Below are 23,200 nucleotides of genomic sequence, written 5' to 3' on the forward strand. Positions count from 1 at the left end.
CATCTGTCCCACTTTACCGCCCCCCAACAATCCCTGACACTGAGGGTCCAGCCTTGGCAGGACCAATGGCATCCCCTTCCACTGGTGCCCCAACAAATCTATTCTCTGCTACCAATACAGTTGGAGCCCAAGGTCAGTCCATGTATAGTCTTTGGGTAGTGGCTTAGTCCCTCGAAGCTCTGGTTGGTTGGCATTGTTGTTCATATGGGGTCTCAAGCCCCTTCAGCTCTTTCAGTCCTTTCTCTGATTCCTCCAAAGGGGGTTCCGTTCTCAGTTCACTGGTTTGCTGCTGGCATTCACCTCTGTATTTAATATGTTCTGGCTGTGCCTCTCAGGAGAGATCTATATTCGCTCCCTTTCAGCATGTACTTCGTAGCTTCATTCATCTTATCTAGTTTTGGTGTTTGTATATGTATAGGCCACATGTAAGACAGGGTCTGAATGACCGATCCTTCAGCCTCTGCTCTAAACTTTGCCTCCCTATCCCCTCCTATGAATATTTTTGTTCCCTAATGACCAAAGATAGTTTCACAAATAGTTTTATGTTTCCCTGACAGCTAAGGATATTTAATATTTTCTAAACTATAGTATTTATGTTTCTTTTCTTTTCCTTTTCTATTCTCTTCCTTCCTTTCTTCCTTCCTATTTTTCTTTCTTCCTTTCTTCCTTTCTTTCCTTTTTTCTTCTTTATTTATTCATGTACTTTTAGAATCCTCTATTTAGCTCCACAATTTTCTAATTGCTTTTTTGAGAATCCTCTACTTATTCCATAATTTTCTCATTGTTTTCATGATGCTTATTAATTTTAGTTCATTGTGTTCTAGATATTAATACTGTCAGTTGTATAGTTGGCAAAATGAATTCAGTGGTTTGTCTCTTCACACGATTTACAATTTATTTTAACTTTGTGATAGTGGAATTAAGTGGTTACATTTGAGAGCTGAAAATCCAAGTGAGCTGGATTTTTTTTTGAAAGTCATATGTGCCTATATTTGGAATGGTGCTTTTATAAAGTTTCAGAATATTAGACCTTACAGTGAGTTCTGTGATTCATTTGAAGTGTACTTTGTGCAAGGTGAGGGATAATTTTTTTCTGTATGTGTATGTTTAGTTCTCCTAGCATTATTTGCTAATGACTTTGTTTTCCTCAATGACTATTTTTGACAACTATGTCCAATTTTACATGAATTCCATTGATGTATGTGTCTATTTTTATTCAGTACCATGCTATTTTTATTACTGTGACTCTATGTTATAACTTGAAATTAGGGATTGTGATATCTTCAACAGTAAAGTCATAAATGTTCAGTTTAGGACAAAGCATTTCATAGTCACAAAATTTCTCAAAATTGACCAGTTTTGAGTCTCTATAATCAGTACCAACTTCTAAAAGATGACTTTTATAATGAAGACTTGAAAAAGTACTAGCATGCTATTTTTAAACATATACTTGTATATTATACATGTATGTGTATGGATATATAAATGTTTATGTACTATCTTTGTACCTTTTTATCTGTCTGTCTATCATTTATATCAGTGATCTAGGTATAATCTACCAAGAAGATATTCATACACCACTACCACTTATCAAAACAGCACTGTCACTTTGGCATCTAGCATGATTTATGCTTCCACGAATTTTAAGCTTGTTATTTTTTAAATATAAAATAAGGAGTTATCATTATGGTTTGCTTTAGTGCTAAATTTGTAGATTACTTTTTAGTAAGAAGTCCAGTTCCAAAATAGGTTCCATTCAATAAATATGGGTGATAGGTCTTATCAAATATGATTTCATTTCTTTTTAACTCCATGTTTTTACTGTAGGAGTCTTTCATTTCCTTGCTTAGATTTATACAGAGGTGGTGTTTTCATAGTTATTTTTTGGCTTTTATGAATAAAGTTATTTCCATAATTTCTTTCTTAGCATGACTGTCATTACTATAGGAAAGCTACTATTTTTTGTATATTTGTCTTATATATCTTGACACTTTACTAAAAAGCATTTGTTGTCTTTTGGAACTTTCTAGTAGAGACTTTAGGGTCTTTCATAAATAGTATCATATCATTTTCAAATAAGAATACACTGACTTCTTCAACTATTTGTAACCTTTTCTAATTTCATTTTCTCATTTTCTAGCTAAGACATCAAACAATATATTGAATAAGCGTGAATAGAGTGATTCCCGTGTTTTATTTTTACCTTAGTGAGAATGCTTCAAGATTTTTTTCCATGTACCATGGCATTATCTCTAGTTTTCCCATACATATTCTTTCTTATATTGAGCTATGATCCCTCAGTTTATCATAAAGAGTTGTTGAGTTTTGCAAAATGCCTTTTATACATCTATTAAAATCATCACTCAATCCTATAGCTGGCAATATGGTAGATCACATTTAAATATATGTATGTCTGATGTTTCTATTGTAATATTTTCTCCTGTTCAATCTAATGGCTATTACCATTATTACTTTCCTGGGCTTAAGCTCTGTCATTATACCTAGTAATATTGAATTGAATTTATGTAATTGCCTCCATCTCTGTTGCAGATATTTGTAAAAGCGATTGTCTTCTCACTATACAAGGAATATTTTTGATGTGAAAACTATTTTAACAATTATTAAAATATGTCATGAAGTAGCTTCCTCTGATTTGAAACATTTAATCCTGTGGGTGAGAGTGACATAAGACTCTTGAGGCTTAGGATGCAAACACTCTTCAAACTTGGAGTGTGTGTGAAATCTATCATTCACAAGACCCAGGGATTTAGAAGCAGCAAACAAATGAAATTGTCAAAGACTAGATGATCGTGCTGATGGGAGAAGTCTCTACAACCTATAAAGCTGAAAATCCTGTATAAAGCTCAAAGTTTGCACAGCTTTTGTGTCATGAACAGTATTCTGGGGTCGATGGGTCAAAGCTGTCAGAGTCGTTCTTGCTACCATATTGAATCCTTTGCCAATTTTCTTGTAGGTAAAGCCAATAATTTGGTTTGACAAGCAAGTTGGACTTTTATAGTTTCATCATTGTATGCTGTCTTTATGTCCCTAAGAGGGATGGCTATATGTTTGCATTTTATCTCCGCAGAAAAAGAAGTCACACAGTATAGTAATATACTAGTTAAAAACATTGTACGTGCATTAATACTAAAGTCACACACACACACACACACACGCACACACATACACACACACACATATATACATATATATGCACATATATCATAGATGTGCTTTTGGAGGCATCATGGATCTTTTGGTCAAAGAATTTTGCTATCAATAATTTTTTAATTTTTTAAAATGTTCATATCCTTGTCATTTGTCTAGTCTTCAATGGCATTTAGTAATGTTCTTCCAACACCTACATTAATATTATTTGTTTTTGTCTTGAATATATTTATGTTTTTTATTTCAAACACCGAAAGTATAAATATTCCACAATTTAGGTATACTTACTTATATTTAGTTTCTCATATATATATATATATATATATATATATATATATATATATAACCTTTGTGTTTTTAATGATTTCATTTCCTATAAGTCAGTATGGATTTTTTTTAACAGATTTGGCATTGGAGAGCTATAATGGAGCCTAAGAGCACTTCTTCTGTTTGTAGAAGCCTCAATTTTAGTTCTAAGCATCCACATGGCAGTGCACAAACAGCTGTAATTTCAATTTCAGGGGTTATATCACGCACTTTCTTACCTCTGGGGTAACTAGTCACACAATTGTTATATATAAACATGTTAGCAAAATATTCATACACACAAAATAAAATAAACACATCTAAACATAAAAATATAAAATCCTTTCATGACCACAACATTTTTGGTATTTGGGTTTATTTATTATTATTATCATTATCATCATCATCATTATTATTATTATTATTATTATTATTATTATTATTATTATTATTATTCTCCAGATTTTATTCCTCTCCCAGTCCACCCTATGACTGCTCTGCATCCTATTCCTCCTTCCCAGCCTCTGTCTCCACGAGGATGTCCCCATTCCACTAGAGCTTTAAATTTCTCCCTGGAGCATCTAGTCTCTTGAAGATAAGGTGCATCTTCTCTGACTGAACCCAGATCCTGCTTTCCTCTGCTGTATATGTGTTGGAGGCCTCATATCAGCTGGTGTATGCTGCCTGATTGGTGATCTAGTGTCTGAGAGATATTAGGAGTCTAGGTTAATTGAGACTGCTGGTCTCCCTCATAGTCGTCTTCTTCCTAAGATTCCTCCAGTTTCTCCCTAATTCAACAACAGGGATCGACAGCTTCTGTTCATTGATTGCATCCAAATATCTGCATCTCACTCTTTCAACTGCTTGTTGGATCTTTTGGAGAGCAGTCATGATAGATCCATTTTTGTGAGCTCTTCACAGACTAAGTAATAGTGTCAGGACTTTGGCCTTCCCCTTGAGCTAGATCCCACATTTGGCCTGTCACTGGACCTTCTGCTTCTGAGGATCTTCTCCATTTCCATCCCTGCAGTTCTTTCAGACAGGAACAATTATGTGTCAGCGTTTTGACTGTGGCATAACAACCCCACACTTGATGCCCTGTCTTACTGGTGGAGGTAGTAGACTCTGCAAGTTCCCTCTCCCCACTGTAGGGCATTTCATTTAGGATCCCTCCCTTTGAGTCCTGAGAGCCTCTCACATCCCAGATCTCTGATACATTCTGGAGAGTCCTCCCAACCTCCTACCTCATGAGATTGATTGTTTACATTCTTTTTGCTGACCCACTTGGCTTTAGTCTTTTTCTCCCGCCTAATACCAGATCATGTTCCCCTTTCCACCCCCCTCATCCGCTTTACCCCCCAGGTTCCTCTATAACCACTTATGATTGCTCTCTTCTCCCTTCCAAGTAGGACTGAGGCATCCTCTCTTGGGCCCTTTAGCTTGTTGACCATTTTGTGTTCTGTGGACTGTATCTTGGGTATTCTGCACATTCTTTTGCGAACATTCACTTATTAGTGAATACCATGCATGTCCTTTTGGGTCGATGATATTTTCTATTTATTTAAAATTTTTTATTAGGTATATTTCTTTACTTACATTTCAAATGGTATTCCCTTTTCTGGTTTCCTGTCCATAAGCCCGCATCCCCACCCCTCCCCCATACGGATGTTCTGCCATCCACCTCTCTTACTGCCCTCCCCAACATTTCCCTGCACTGGGGGTCCAACCTTGGCAGGACTAAGGACTTCACCTTCCACTGGTGCCACAACAAGGCTATTCTCTGCTATATATGCAGTTGGACCCCTGGGTCAGTCTATGTATAGTTTGGTAGTGATTTAGTAGTTGGAGATCTGGTTGGTTGGCATTGTTGTTCTTATGGGGTTGCAAGCCCCTTCAGCTCTTTCAATCCTTCCTCTAATTCCCCTAAACGGGGTCTTGTTTTCAGTTCAGTGATTTGCTGCTGGCATTGACCTCTGTATTGGACATGCTCTGGATGTGTCTCTCAGAAGAGACCTATATCTGGTCCATTTCAGCATGTGCTTTTTAGCTTCATCAATCTTACCTAGTTTTGGTGGATATATATATATATATATATATATATATATATATATATATATATATGTGTGTGTGTGTGTGTGTGTGTGTGTGTGTGTGTGTGTGTGTGTGTGGTGTGTGTGTATATATATATATATATATATATATATATATATATATATATATATATGGGCCACATGTGGGGCAGGCCCTGAATGGTTGTTCCTTCAGTTGCTGCTGAAAACTTTGCTTCCATATCTCCTCCCTTGGATATTTTCCCCCTTTCAAGGAGTGGGAACATCCGCATTTTGGTTATCCTTCTTCTTGAGCTTCCTGTGGTCTATAGATTGCATCATGGGCAATTCAAGCTTTTGGACTAATATCCATTTATCAATGAATACATACCAAGTGTGTTTTTCTGTGATTGGGTTACCTTACTCAGGAAATCTGATAGCTCTGAGTGCCTGCCAAAAGAAACAGGAGATAGCATATGTCAGCAGCTTGACAGCATACCTAAAAGCTCTACAATAAAAAAGAAATAAAGCAGAATAGAAGGAAGGAAATAATCAAACTCAGAACTGAAATCAATCAAGTAGAAATGAAAAGGACTATACAAAGAATCAACAAAACCAGGAGCTGGTTCTTTGAGAAAATCTACAAGATAGATAAACCCTTAGCCAGACTAACCACAGGTCACAGACAGTATATCCAAATTAACAAAACCAAAAAGGAAAAGCACACGTAACAAGAGAATCTGAGGACATTAAAAAAAGTCATCAGATCCTACAACAAAAGCCTATATTCAACAAAACTGGAAAATCTGAAGGAAATGGACAATTTTCTAGACAGATACCAGGTACCAAAGTTAAATCAGGAACAAATAAACCATCGAAACAACCCCATAACTAGTAAAGAAATAGAAGAAGTTATTAAAATTCTTCTAAGCAAACAGAGCCCAGGACCAGATGGGTTTAGTGCAGAATTCTATCAGACCTTCATAGAAGACCTGATACCAATACTGTCCAAAATACTCCACAAAATTGAAACAGACTGAGCACTACCAAATTCCTTCTATGAAGCCAAAATTACTCTCATATCGAAACCACACAAAGACCCAACAAAGAAAGAGAACTTCAGACCAATTTCCCTTATAAATATCAACGCAAAAATACTCAATAAAACTCTTGCAAACTGAATCCAAGAGCACATCAAAATGATCATCCATCATGATCAAGTAGGCTTCATCCCAGAGATGCAGGGGTGGTCTTATATACAGAAGTCCATCAATTTAATCCACTATATAAACAGACTCAAAGATAAACCACATGATCATTTCATTAGATGCTGAGAAAACATTTGATAAAATTCAACAGTCCTTCATGGTAAAAGTCCTGGAAAGATCAGGAATTCAAGGCCCTTATCTAAACATAGTAAAAGCAATATACAGCAAACCAGTGACTAACATCAACTTAAATGGAGAGAAACTTGAAGCAATCCCACTAAATTCAGGGACTAGACAAGGCTGCCCACTCTCTCCCTACTTATTCAATACAGTACTCGAAGTCCTATCCAGACCAGTCTGACAACAAAACATCAAAGGGATACAAATTGGAAAGGAATAAATCAAATTATCACTATTTGCAGATGATATGATAGTATATTTAAGTGATCCCAAAAGTTCCACCAGAGAACTACTTAACCTGAACTACTTAACAACTTCAGCAAAGTGTCAAGGTATAAAATTGACTCAAACACTCAGTACCTTTCCTCTACTCAAAGAGTAATCAAGCTGAGAAAGAAATTAGGGAAATGTCAACCTTCACAACAGTCCCAAATAATATAAAATCTCTTGGTGTGACTTTAACTAAGCAAGTAAATGATCTCTATTACAAGAATTTCAAGTCTCTGAGAAAAGAAATTGAGGAAGATCTCAGAAGATGGAAAGATCTCCCATGCTTATGGATTAGTAGAATTAATATAGTAAAAAATGGTCATATTGCAAAAGCAATCTACAGATTCAATGCAATCACCATCAAAATTCCTACTCAATTCTTCATAGAGATAGAAAGAGCAATTTGCAAATTCATTTGGAATCACCAAAAACCCAGGATAGTGAAAGCTATATTCAACAATAAAAGAAGTTCTGGGGGAAGCACCATGTATGACTTCAAGCAGTATTACAGAGCAATAGTTATAAAAACTGTATGGTATTGGTATACACACACACACACACACACACACACACACACACACACACACACACGGTATTTTGCTATAGTTATGGCTCTTAAAGAAATTTTACATTGATAATTTTAACCCTCAAACCAATGAATTATAGTAAACATGGACTTCAAGTCAATAAAATCTGAATGTCAATGTTAATTCTACAATTTAACACTGTACAATGTATGGTTCTTCCATGAAGGGGGTAGAAAGGGAAGTATTGATCACTTCCCACACAAATTATATTAATAAATACAGAAAGCGCATCTAATAGTTTTTCTTTTTAGATTACTATAAGCATTAAAGGTTTTTTTTTACCTGTTGGCATCTACTTTTAGTGTTAACATCCTAAATATGAATACATGAACAAATGATGTTTTCTGAATAGAGTGGATGGTCTAATCACATTGATAACAATGTCCAGCAGTTGAGATAAGACTTACCGGCTCATTTTACTATTTCAGTATTGCCAAAGTTTGCCTGTGGACAGAGAGAGAGAGAGAGAGAGAGAGAGAGAGAGAGAGAGAGAGAGAGAGAGAGAGAGAGAGAGAGAAGAGAGCAGTGTATTTACCAACTTTTATTTTGCTGCATGACTGAGATTGAGTCAAGGCCCCTCTCCATGGTCAGCAGGTGAAAATTTGGCACAAAAATGATTCCAGTTTAATACATCAGCTTTTGATAAGGTTATACTCATAGGCAATATTGGTGATGGTGTTTTCATTTCTTCCTCCACTAATATTCATTTTCTTTTTTCCCTGAAGGGAAATGAACACATGGCTATCATGTTCATACCAGCTTAATGAGAAAGCATATGTATTGTACTAGTAATAGTGTTAAATATTTTAATGGATTTTCTAATTTATTAAACTTTGGAGATAATATTTGTTATTTTTTTTAAAAATTCCAATAGTTCATTTTTACCAAATGAAGACTCAGGAGCCAGATCCTAGGGTGAAAGCCTACTAGTAAATAAACACTCAGCTGACCTTCCACCTCAACTAGCAACCCAGAAATAGTCTCTTCTCCATACTGTTTACAAACCCTTCCAGTTAGTTTTTCATTTCTACTTCCTATATATAATCTTGATGTTTATAGTCTCATCAGGAACTTCTCCACAACTGTTAAATATGTTTAATAGATTTATAAACAGAGGCATATTTAAATTCAATACTTATCTAAAATTCACATGGTGAAAATCTTATGCAGTTGACATTTAAACCTCAACCATTTGTCATGAAATTGTTTTTTATTGGGTATGTCCTCCTGACAAAATATTGGGTGGCTCCAAATGGATCTTCATAGTAGGGAAGAGCAGAGGGAAACTGTCAATAACAGGCTTAGCTATTTCTGTACACATTTTTATTGAACATTGAACATTTTCCAAAGTATATTAATTTTGTATGTATTTATTTGTATCAACATACAACTTGAAAATTAACTGATTTTCAAAAACATAAGAACTATCCTCTTAAAATGTTTTAAAATAATATTTGTGTATTATTAAACCATTTCAGTCTTGAAACAAAACAGATATCAAGTTTTCTGTGTGTTACTAGTATATATATATATATATATATATATATATATATATATATTCAATTTAGTTTAAGTAGTATAGTAAAGAAACTTATATCCTAAGATTCAGAAAGCATTTATATCTAAATATTCTGCATTATCAGAAACTGTTTATTCTATGTCTGAAAAGGAAGATTAACACCATAGTCAGAGCTTTATTGATTTATTCACATGGCTCTCTAAGTATTCTAGGCAATCTCTTCATTTTTCTATCCTTGTCAGCAAAAACAAAATAAAAAAAACATGAAAAAAACCCATATGTTTAGCATTTAGTTAAGGTATTATATTTCAGCTAGAAGCTGAGAATACAAATTCTTTTAAAATGGAGAGAGGAAAGCATGCATCCTTTTTGCCCAAGCAATTTACACTTTCAAATGGGTGAAGTGGCAGATGGATGACAGTGAACTTGAACATCAAAATAATTAAGTTTTAATCTCCTATTCAAAGACTTCAGCTCTGAGGTCACAGGGAATGTGCAAAAGTTTTTTCGTTTTAATCAATCTTGGATGATTAGTGGCTTTGTCTATAGAATGATCACTTTCCAACTGCAGCAGTGCAGTGTCAGAGTGAAATAACGGGGAAGATTAAGGAGTTTAATTTACTTAGCATGTTATGACCATATTTATTAAAATACTAAGAATTACAGCAAACTTTATCATTTGTTAATATTGCTTTTGCCTCAATGGGGGTTATATTGAGAAAGCAATATTGTAGACTTAAAGGCCAATACAAAGTGGTATTTTTTTAAAAATATTATTATTATTCCTTGTAAAAATAATCTCCTGGGTACTTAAAGTGAAATCTATTTCTTTATTGAGGTGTAAATCTTCTCTCAACCTCAATAAGCTTTCTTTCTCTCTTGTTTTCTCTTATAGTGTTGTTTAAAATGCACACAGGCTCAGAGTACAGATACCTTAATTAGAATATATTATGACAGAGCAAAATGGACTCTACAGTCCTTCAAAAATTTTTGTTGACATTTATAATGCCACATCAAGCCATTTTCATGAAATCGGCTGACTTTCGAGGAGTGCCTATATTTAAGTGTAATATATAGAAAAATATTTTTATGACTAAGGATGTTGAATATTTCTTCAGGTGCTTCTCAGTTATTTGATATTCCTCAGTTGAAAATTCTTGGTTTAATGCTGTGTCCTATTTTTAATAGGGCTGTTTGTTTCTCTGGAGTCAAACTTCTTGAGTTCTTTGTATATATTGGATATTAGCCCTCTATCTGATGTAGGATTGGCAAGAACTTCTCCCAATCTATTGGTTGTCATTTTGTCCTATTGACAGAGTCCTTTGCCATGTAGAAACTTTGCAATGAATGCTATGAGGTCCCATTTGTAAATTCTTGATCTTAGAACATAAGCCATTGGTGTTCTGTTAAGGAAATTTTCTCTTGTGTCTATGTGTTTGTGGCTCTTCCTCACTTTCTCGTCTATTAGTTTCAGTGTATCTGGTTTTATGTGGATGATCTTGATCCACTTGGACTTGAGCTTTGTACAAGGAGATAAGAATGGATCGATTTGAATTCTTCTACTTGCTGGCATCCTTAGTCATTAGAGAAATGTACATAAAAACAACTCTGAGATTCCCCTCACACCAGTCAGAATGGCTAAGATCAAAAACACAGGTGACAGGAAATGCTGGCAAGGATGTAGAGAAAGGGGAACACTCCTCCATTGTTGGTGGGATTGCAAGCTTGTACAACCACCCGAAGTTATTCTGGAGGTTTCTCAGAAAATTGTACAGAGTTCTACCAGAGGACCCATCCATACCACTCCTGGGCATATAGTCCAATGATGCTCCAACATATAAAAAGGACACATGCTCCACTATGTTCTTAGCATAGCATATTTGCAGTAGCCAGAAGCTAGAAAGAACCCAAATGTCTCTCAACAGAGGAATGGATACAGAAAATGTGTTACATGTATACAATGGAATAATACTCCATTAAAAACAGAGGAGTACTACACTATTAAAAGCAATGACTTCATGAAATTTGCAGACAATGGGATGGAACTAGGAAATATCATGTTGAGTGAGGAAACCCAGTAACAAAAGACCACACATATTATTTACTCACTAATAAGTGGATATTAGGCAAAAACCCTGGAATAACCATGATACAACTTACAGAGTATATGAAGCTCAAGAAGAAGAAAGACAAAACTGTAGATGTTTCAATACTTCTTAGAAGGAGAACAAGATAAACATAGGAGGTGGAGGGTAGGAGAGACTTGGGAGGAAGAGAGGAGGGAGAGGAGGAAATAGGGGACAGGATCAGGTATGGGAGGAGACAGGGATGATATACAATTTGTTATGAAATAGAACAGAGGTGTGTAGCAATAGGAGATGGGGAACAGTGTAGCTACCAGAAAGTCCCACATGCTTGGAAAACAAGAGGCTCTCAGGACTCAAAGATTAGCTGAAGTGTCCAAAAACGGGGAAGAAGAACCTGTGGAGGCCACATACAGACGTTGGTCAAGGGTCCTGGTTGTGGAATGGGGCCACCCAATAATGTCCAATAATTTTATTCATTTTTTATTGGATATTTTATTTACATTTTAAATGTTATCCTCTTTCCCAGTTTCCCCCTCTAGAAACCCATTATTCCATCCCCCATACCCCTGTTTATATGAGGGTGCTCCCTCACCTACCCACCCATTTCCTCCCATCTCACAACCCTAACATTCTCCTATATTGGAGCATCGAGCCTTGACAGAATCAAGGGCTTCTCCTCTGTTTGATACCTGACAAGACCATCCAGTTTTTTAAACCCAGAATCCTCTTGTCTAAAAGAAATACAGGGAAAACGTATGGGGCAGAGAATGAAGAAAAGCCTATCCAGAGACTGCCAGAACTGGAGATCCATCCCATATACAGATATCAAGCCCAATCACTATTGCTGATGCCAAGAAGTGTGTGCTGACAGGAATCAGATAGAGCTCTCTCGTGAGAACCTTTGCTAGATCCTGACAAATAAAGGTGGAGATGATTGCAGCCAAACATTGGACTGCGCATGGAGACCACAATGGGGGAGTTAGAGAAAGGACTGAAGGAGTTGAAGATGCTTGCAACCCACAGAATGAAAAACAATTTCAAACAACCAGTACCCCCCCCCCCAGAGTTCCCATGAACTAAACAACCAACCAGAGTACACATGGAGAGGCCCAAGGCTCCTGTTGCATGTGGAGCAGAGGATGGCCTTTTCTGGCATCCATGGGAGTAGAGGCCCTTGTTCCTGTGAAGGTTCGATGCCCCAGTGTAGGCGAGTGCTAGAGCAGTGAGGTGGGAATGGCTGGGTAGGTGAGCATCCTCATAGAAGCAGTGATAGGGTAATGGTATTGGGGTTTGTAGAGTAGAAACCAGGGAAGTTGACAATATTTGATGTGTAAATAAATAAAAATATCCAATTAAAAGAAGAAATTTTAAAATAAAACTGAATGAGGTGTAAAATCTAAGTGGACCATCTGTGAAGAAATTGATGATTCTGTTCCGCTCTACAGTTTCAATAATGTTTGCATCTCCTTGTGTTCATTGTGTCTTTTTTCAAATTCAATAACTATCCCTTTGTCTTGATGAGTATAATTTGTAGAAATTTGGTGTCTACCAAGTTGAATCATAAGTACAGGGAAGTTGAAGAAGGTTGTAGAGCTGTAGTCATGATGGAAATTGTAATATTCAATAATGCCTTGACGTGGAAACCTTTCAGGTTATGGCAAATATGTATTGCACTTTTAAATTAAAAAGATTATTTATCATGGTCAGTCTCATGGATAATTTAAACTACTAAGGGAACCAAAAATTGAAAAGACAGTGAGTGACGGAACTATGAAATGTGACTGCTGGTTGGAGAGAAACATTGAGGTGAAGCAGGCAGCCATGAATTGATATCTCTAAACGGTGAGTCACAATTAAACTTTCCTTCTTTAATCTCCTCACTCCAGCTATGTGTCACTGTTGTCAAGTCTGACTAACATGAGTGCTGCATTTTGAATTTGCATTGTTTCTTTGTAATTTTAATTTATACAAAGTAAAGTTCACTCTTGGTTTATAGTGACTCTCTTAGTTTTGACAAATATAGGGACTTTTGTAACTACCACATTTAGCACAGGACAGGCCAATGCTAACATCAAGGACATGTTCCAGAGCTGTCTCTTTAATCACTATGGCATCTTCCCATCTCTTTTCAGAGTCTGCACAGCTTTATTTTCTAATTGTTCACATAAAGAGAAGCATGCACCAGGCAGCCCTCTGATCCTGACTTAATACACTTTTGATTCCTTGACAATTCATGCACGTTAATGCTTGGTATCAGTGATTGGTTCTTTCTTATTGGTTAGTTTCCCCCTGCATGGGTTCATCATAGTTCCTTTATCTTTTGAAGGCTATTTAGTTGTTTGTTCTTTTTAAAATAGGTTTAGAAATTAGAAATAAACAACTTTAAATAAATCTGTGTGACAAAGTGAAGAACTTATTATAAAACAAAATATTTTCTGTTAGTAAAAGATCTATGAAAGAAATTGTGTTATATAATAAGTATATGTTTACATATATTAGAAAATGCTAAATTATTTTCCTGTAGGAATTTTGTACTTAAAATAGGAATGTTTAGGGGTTGGGGATTTAGCTCAGTGGTAGAGCGCTTGCCTAGCATGAGCAAGGCCCTGGGTTCAGTCCCCAGCTCCGGAAAAAAAAAAGGAATGTTTAGTATTTTAAGGTGCTCTCCTGACTTGCTGGTTTGTGCATTCTTTTGAGGTGCTTGCTGTAATTGTCATTGTAGGTCTAATGAATATCTACTTGTATGTCTTTGTCTTTTTATATTTATTTTCATATATATGTGTGTGTGGGATGTGTGTGTGTATTATGTGTGTGTGTAGTATGTGTATGTGTGTGTACAGTATGTGTATATGTGTGTGTGTGTGTGTGTATATCTATGGGTGTGTTGGGGGTGCACATATGTGCACCTGAAGGATGGAGAAAATTAACTTTCCTTTCTTTTTCCTGTATTCACTGAGGAAAGGAAACTTAAGAAAACCATGATCTCCTATGGCTAACCTTGCTAGGCCTCTTTTTTGGGGAACTTGTCTTTGTCTTCTAGGAGTGGAAGTATAAGCTGGCCATGACTGCAAATTTGACTTATGTTTCTATGCATAAAAAATCTGGTCTTCATGTTTATAGAGCAAAAATTTTAACCTCTGAGCAATATTGTCATCCCAACATATCCATTAACCTACCTTTGTGTCTTGGTTTCATATCTTAATGACTAATGCATTGAGCATCTTCTTATATGCTGGTTATACATAAACTTTCATGACTTTTTTATTCCCAATTTTTACCTGCTTGCACTGTGTACACTGTGTGTGTGTGTGTGTGTGTGTGTGTGTGTGTGTGTGTGTGTGTGTGTGTTTTAGATCTTCCATTCTGTGGATTCAATTTCTTAATGGACAGAACCATTACAATTTTCTTCTCTTTGTCTAGGCTGTCTTTTCATTATTTGAAGTATTTTTTCAGTTTCAAATTTTTTTATTGAAATATAGTCTATTAAAGTTTTCTTTCAGGAGAACACTATTATTACATCTATGAGTTCTTTGTCTGATTTTCACTTTATCAAATCACCTCAAACTTTCCTTTAGTTTTTAAAACTTTACATTTTATTCTATGTTATGTTTAATTAGAGAAAATGAGAGAGACAGACAATTTCTCAAATTTTAATTTGTTGTTATATACCTAAATTTTACAGCAATGTATGCTTGGTAATATCTATTTTTACCAATAAGTTTCCCTTGTATATTGGATGGAAATAATCACTTCAGGTGTATTTCTCTGTTTCCGGACTTTCTGCCTATGCTGTCAATTGATATGTATGCTTTCCTCCCACAACGGTTTTTATTGTGCCCTTTTACAGTCAGCATCAGGAGTCTTCCAACTTTTCTTGCTTTCCAGAACTATGATTACTTTACTATTGAAATACTCTTTAAGGATAGCTTGACAGTAATAATGTATAGATATACAAGTAATTTATTCATCTTGTGACTATCCTATAGTTAGTTGTTAGGGCTAATAACTTTTACTGTATAGTCTATAGCATTTCTTCATAGAACCTCTAGGCCCAGCCCCTTTTTAGGCAAGGACTGACTGCAATGTGCCCTCAAGACTGGCAAATCCATGGATAAGCAGTAAGGTAAGCAACAAGATCATTTTCCCTAATGTCTTCTTCAACTGGGTAAAGGCACACTCAGTAACCATACAGCAGACTCTTCTGGCTGTCACCGCAATTGTTTTCCTCAGTGAGTAAAGAAGGGAATAATACTATGGAAGTCCTCAATAGGGCAGCAGAGAATACAATGTCTCACATATAGAATTGAACTGTGATCTATATGGATTAAAGAAATTTCCCCTATTTCTTTTAGATATTGTGAATGAGAGTTTATATGGAAGGCATTTTTAAATCATAGTAATACTTTATCTTCACTGTTATAATCATATACACATATAGCAGAATGCTTGTTTAGAAAACAAAAATAGAAAGATGGGGCAAATACAGCTTACAAAAATCAGTAAATGGCTTAAGGTATGTGGTATGAAGTTACAATGTAATCACAGAGATTCAAGTGACAATAAACATGATTGCTACAGCTCACTGACTTTAACATTGGCCTAGCTATGTTATCCATTCCCAGGTGTCCACATTGTAATAGACAAGGAGAACCCTTCAGCTCAGTTAAATGCAATCCCCAAAAGAAGTGGAATGTTCAGGATATGACATGTCTCCATCAATTTGCTGTATTATCAAAGTGATGGTAGAGAAGGAGAGGAGATGTAGACAAAGTGGATAAACTATTAAACCAATTTTTGTATCATTCAAGTACCCACTCTGGGAAACATTGTTGCTATTTAGATATCTAGTTTTTACTGGGAAGATATATTTCTGTATTTACTGTTGTTTTGGTTATTGTTTTATACTAGATCTTTCATTCGTCTTAGCTATTAGTTCTATCTATATTTAGAATGAGAGAGAGGAGGAATATATATGCTCAGGTCACGGTCTCCTCTGGACTTCAACTATTTTTTACAAAGTAAAAACTAGAAATCTTTAGCCAGGTCTGGTAAAAGGAACTTCTTTTATTAATTGACATTGCAAAATTTTGATATTTACTTTCTTTCCATTTCACTGTTCATGTTTGCCATATCATAGCTATCATATTATTACAATCCTTCAATCAGAATTACCATTTCTCTTTGTAATGTTTCTCCAGTTATAACTTATTATATCATTCAAAATAAAAGTTGTTTATTTATTATCTAAAATATGCCTATCAATGTAGAATACACATTTGAGTAATGACATTGATTAAACCACAAATAAAGGAATAAAGTTAACATTTAGCAACTCATTTATTGAATCATCCCTATATACTGGGACCTTGTGGGTTCACATACACACCAAAAATAGATAAATGTCATAGTGTTAACTATCTTTAAGAAGTTTTAAACATTTAGCCAAATAATGTGAAGACTTGACTTTTGTATTAATTTCATTCAATTTAGTATAATGCAGATAAGTGGAAAAATAATGATTTCAGACATGTTTGAAAACATGTTTACAAAAGAGGGTAATATTTGATTAGTGAATTGAGAAACGTAGTATATTCCTCCCAGAATGACTGAACATGTCCCAGTAGGAAGGAAATTGTTCTTTCTGTTGGATATGAGTCATCTTTACTCTGAAGATGTACTTCAGGACTCCTGACTCCCAAGTTTTCAGGCTCAGAGAGGAATAGCAGCGAAAGTTTTTTGGGCTTCTTACTTTCCAAAAGACAATCACAGGGCTTCTTACCTACCATAATTGCTGGGACTGGTTAACCCCTTATATCCTTTAATATAAGCGTCTGTATCATCTATATTTATGTTTCTTCATCTGATATGTATTCTGATTCTATTGGTTCTTCTTTTAAGGAAATCTTGACAATTATAATTTATTGTCTGAATTTCTCAATTTGCAGAGGAGCAGTAGGTTAAGAACCAAATTATATGCATGCATACTTATCAGTATAAAGTCAAATGTAATGCACAAAGCATCTTATTTAGCCTAAATTTTTCACACACTCTACATAATCTGTATGCTGTTATATTAAATATGTAGGACTCATAATATTATAATTATATCTCATTGTCCTCATTCTTATTACTATTATTTTTCTGAGCATGTTTTGTTCTTTATTTTGTTTCCAAGAATAAATCTGTATAAATGGTAACAAGCTTTGCATAGTGGCAGTATCATAGCCAATGAGGTTTATTTGAGGCACGATTGTTGCTAATTGAAAACTATAAATGCCTATTCTCTTTCCCCCAACCACAATCATTCTCTACTATCTGAAGACAGAAAACTATATCTAGTCTCAATTTTCAAATAAATGTGTACAATATTAATTTGTGTTTAAATTAAGAATTCTACTTTATGTGGGTTTCTGGGAAACATAGAATCTGTGTCAGGTTTTCACGTTTGTCATTTTATGAATGTGTTACTTGCAAATATTTGAGCAATTAAAATAATAGAATTGTAAAATATTTTCTGTAGGGATACTCAGAGCACTAGTGTATATTATTATTATTACAACATTATAAAATTGTAATAAGCAATCAAACAGTAATATAAATTAAGAGAAAAGTTTAAAAGTAGTACACAAATGTAGGGAGGATTAATTGTGAGTTTCAAAAGTGACTGCAAGCTTGATTAAATGCAAAGACAAACACAAATCAGGCTGAGCACGTTTGTCTTTGCAAAAAAGAATGATAAAAATGTTTGGTAATAAAATGAAACTGCTTGTAAGTCATTTAAGAATAATGGCTTAACCTTGGGTGGTTTTATTGCTTCTATAACTTTAAAGCTATGACCCAGTGTTTTGTGTGTGCTTTCTTGTAAAGTTATAACCTAATTATGAACTGAGCAAGTATGACAGGGCTTCTATGAATCTATAACAGTCTCCAACTCTGATGCTTAAAGCTCTGCTAATGAAGGCTGCATGCGCTGACTATCAATGGTGAGAGATTAGCTACCATAGTGTAGTGAAGTGAAAGGGAAATTGGTTCTGCTCCCTCAGGGCTATGATTGGATTATTGTCAATGCAATATTTGACCAAAAATACTTTTTAGAAATAAAATAAAATGATTGAGTACAGAAATCTATTCCTGAAAGTCCAAGTATATTTTAAATGATTAAAAATTATTATATATTGTATGTTCCACTTATACGTCCTTTCAACACTTGAACCTTTACTGTCCTATCATTATTTCATCACAACTTAATAATAATGTCAGAGAAAATTAAACATATTTATAAGTATATGTGTGTACAAATGGATGAGGGTATTTTGTTATTAATGAAGTAATAAGGACATGATATAATTAGTTTTTCTACTATGTTGTATATCTAATAGCTGATTTTCAGTTTGTTAGTCTCTGTCCATTTCAATAATTTTGTATTCTAGATTGCTGCACTAGACTACTTTACCAAGGACTTTTTTGGAACCCAAGGCAAAGTAGGTGTCTAAGCTATAAAACTATGATAAAGCTTCTATTTTTCACTTTCATCTCTCCTATTCCTAAGTGCAAATATTAGTTATATCTGAAATCAAAAAATATGCAAATTCACATCGAAGTTTGAATGTGTGATGTTAAATATTTAGAAAAGCTTGGAAAATTTATTAGTATGATTAAAAATATGCTTATGTATCAGCACTACAAATAGAGTTATAAATCTGTAATTTAAAATATCTCTCAAATTAAAGTGCATCAAGTTAGAAGTACAAAGAAAGTTGCACCTACTAAGAAAATTTCCTGCTCATAGACTATAAATCCATTATTTAACATGCTAAAAGTAAAGGGTGCAGATGCAATTAAACTAGCTAATCTGTCACATTTCAAACAGGAAGATTTCTCTGGTTTGTCAAGCTTTAAAAGCCATATATATATATATATATATATATATATATATATATATATATATATATATCCCATTAGAAAAAAAAGGGTTAATCAACAAGGAAGTCAAAGAAATTGGAAGCACAAGGATGTCTTTATGAACTTAGGTATATATGCATATACATATGCGTATTTAACAAGTAAAAAAGCAGAAAGCATGACTTTGAACAAGAGTAAGAAAAGGTTTATTAGAGGGTGTGGATGGAAAAAATGGGTGACGGGAACAATTATTTTTTAACTATAATATATGAAAAAAATAATTTCCAAATGAGGAATTCAACATTTTATATTTTACTTGACTAACAAAGCAATACGTCAAGTAAACTGGGGTTTAAAAAACAAAATTGTGCCCAAAGACAAAGAATCTTGAAAGAGGCTCATTAATAGCCAGGAGATACCTGCTGCTCCTACTGTAAATTATGGCTTCTCCCATCAATTTCACAAATATAACTCAATAAAGTACTATTATCAAAAAATAAATTGGATAGATGTTATATATTTAATAATTTTATAAAAACAGCAAGATAAGCTATATATGGATTTATATGGAATAATCAAATACATTTTAGTTTAAGAGATGTGGATAATTGCTTTCACCATTCAGAGGGAAAGAAATTACAACTGAATGTAGTTTGGAAGGACTCTTAGAATAATTGACAAATTGACTTCATTGAATCAATTTCATCATTTATTTTGATGAGTAATTGCAAGTGTTAATTTCTTTGCCATTGACTGAAGTTCAGAATTATACTTGACAGCTCTTCTATAGTCACAGAGTGGGAAATTTGTAGGGAAAAGGCAGAGTACACATCTATCTATCTATCTATCTATCTATCTATCTATCTATCTATCTATCTATCTATCTACCTATAGATATAATTTATATACACTATATAGGTTCCTAGATATATAAATACATATATAGAAATAGATATACACTTAAAATACACACATGGACACATAAAATCTTTTGTTGTCAAGAGATATTCTTGTATATCATTTCATATTAATATATCAAGGATTGTATTAGTTAACAATATGTTGAAATAGACTCCTTCATAACATGTCTCTAAGTTTTTTAAAACTTATTGTTTGAACCTTCATATATGTATATTATATATTTTATGCATATACAATCCTCATTATTATCCTCTCATTTCTTCTGATTCTCCACTTATTCTAAAATGCCTTCCACATAGTCTCAGATTTTATTTGCTTTCACTAAAATAAAATTCCACCTTATCAATGATAAACAAACTAAGTGAATTTCCAAAGTCATCCACATATATACTTTAAGCCAGCAGTTCTCAAACTTCCTAATGATGCAACCCTTTAATCCACTAAATTTTGTTGTGGTTTATGGTTGTAATGAACCTAACCATGGACATTTTATTTTCTAGTTCATAATTGTAATTTTGCTACTGTTATGACTCATAATGTAAATATCTGTAGTTCTGAATGATCTTAAATGAGCTGCATAATGGTTGTCTTACCCACCCAGCCACCAATCCCCCATCCCCACCAAAAGAGTTCACAACTCACAGATCAAAAACCACTGCTTTAAAATTTCAGCATATCTTTTGAGTAAGGCTAATACAGATGACTTTAATATTTCCTAAATTTGTCTCTAAATTGCTTTCATATGCCTAATTCTATGCAAGTTTGTGTGTTCAATTATGAATATATAATGAAAAATCTAAGTGTAGTGTATTCACCCTTTGCCAGGTAATGAAAGGATTTTACTCATTTCTTTTTAACTTTCTCAACACTTTCGATAGCTTTGTTATTTTTTTCTGAACAATTATGAGCAAAATATGAACAGCAGTGTTTGTAGGACATAATGCACACTCTACTGGCTTATCAAATTTTACTCTTCATAGGCTAAACTCTTAATCACCTCTCTGTTTCAAACCTCTACTTTGAAGCCAAGCGTGCCAGTGATGACTGTCAGATATCTGTATTAATATATCTTCTCACTAGATTAAATTCTGAATACATTGATTTTCAGATAGGGTCAGCCTAGTGGGGTTTGAAGCCAGCAAATTTTAGGATGTTTTTCTTGATGGCATGAGAACTTACAATATTTCATAAACTTCATGGACAGTGCAGGCATTTTCCTTATGCTAAAAAGTTGACCTTTAATAGAAAGCATTGTGTTCTGTAAACTTAGAAATATTCAAAGTGTTGGTTGCACCTTTTCTTTTTCTCATGGCTTGTTTTCTCTTTGCTGTTGCAGTAAAGTGAATAAGTCAAGTCATAGTGTCATACAAGAATGTCAATTACTAAATACACTCAAAGGAAGACCTTGACTGATTGATTGATTATGAAAAGTGCTCGGAATCCATCTTTCATTATGTAAGTTGATGTTACTATTGAAATCTGGTGAAGTTATATAGTGTTACTCTCGAGAAACTTTTACCTTTGTAGTAATGTTATGCACAAATAATGAGTTCTAAGTAAGAATACTTTGAATTGGTAGAAAATTACTGGCTTTTATAATAAAAGGGGGCATTTATTTTATTTATTTTAGTGTCTTTATCTTTCCCTTATGACCTATTATGAAGGTACAAAAGGTAAATTTTAAATTATTTCCACAGATACTTCATTACATTTCTTTATTGCTTAATATGGTATATAAAAGAGTAGAGAAGAAATGAATAGTTTGTAATTTTGATTTTTAGCCTGTGATAATAATGTCACTGCCCATGTCTTTTTTTCCTTTGGATGTTATTTGTCATGAAGTGATCAGAAGTTAAAGAGAAATAATGTTTATCCTAGGAGCTAGTCACCTGTTTCAAAAATAACAAATCGACATCAGCAAAAAAAAAATGAAGTGTTTATGAGTTTCAAACAGGGAAAGAAATAAGGAAGGTATGCTGTAGATGAGGCAATTCAAAGTTGCTACTGCTTGAACTCTGGTTTTAGTGGTCCCTGGTACGCTATCTCACTTTACCAACAAATAGGAAGAATTAATACTACCCAATTCTTATCATTGCTAGATACATACTGTTGTGAGGATTAATGTTACAATTTCTTGCAAGATATTTGTTATATATTAAACAGTCTATGTGTCTATGAGTTAGTTCTATTGTTTATCATGAATTTGCAAAATAGTTTTTATTTTTTGTTCTGTATGACTATATATTAAAAATGTTTTTTTTATTTCCAGTAGAGTTATTCCTCTGCTTCCTGAATATTGTGATAAACTATACTGTTTACTTCTGTCTACTACTTAATCATTTCTACTTGAAAATTCCTTAATGCATCAGCATCAGCGGGCTCAGAACATTATTTTCCTGTAATATTAATACAAAGAAAGACATAGAGAATTTTAATTATAGCTAGCTACATCATATATAGGAAGTTCAACTATATTATTGAAATGGAAGGCATTTTTTTCTTTTTGTTCCTAGGGATTAAACCAAAGATGTAGAGTTCTGGGAGGTTGTTGAATGACAGTTTTATACCAAGACCAACATTGGTCATTTTTGAAATGTTAATATTTTTAAACTTATGGTTTTGAAATAATTTGTTCTCAATTTCAAAATTGCTATACATTTATCAATTTCTATGTCTACAACAAAACCTATATGTGTATATCTCAAGAAACATTGTAGATGAGATGGCTAACAAATCATAAAAGTTATAGGATCAGAGCATATCATCTAGACATGACAAGAATGCTCATGAGTAAACTCCCAACAATATGGCTGTCTAAAGAAATTCTACATAATAACACCAGTTGACAGGCCAATGTGGATGTCGGAAATCTCACAAGGTCACACCCTTAAAGGAAGAGATATAGCTGTTCAATACCTGCTGAGAAAAAAAATAGACATTTTTACGTAATGTAAAGATGAATGTTCCTCTTTCTCCAAAAGCATCTGCTTTCACCTGAGTTTTT

General features: G+C 34.1%; 1 pseudogene; it reads left to right on the forward strand.

The window, feature by feature from the left end:
• The first annotated feature begins 17,572 nt into the window (after window positions 1–17,572).
• On the forward strand, window positions 17,573–17,699 carry LOC120093502 (U4 spliceosomal RNA; annotated as a pseudogene).
• The last annotated feature ends 5,501 nt before the right edge of the window (window positions 17,700–23,200 follow it).

Source organism: Rattus norvegicus, chromosome 6 (genome assembly GCF_021556685.1).
Source record: "Rattus norvegicus strain SHRSP/BbbUtx chromosome 6, alternate assembly SHRSP_T2T, whole genome shotgun sequence".
Lineage (NCBI taxonomy): Eukaryota > Metazoa > Chordata > Mammalia > Rodentia > Muridae > Rattus > Rattus norvegicus.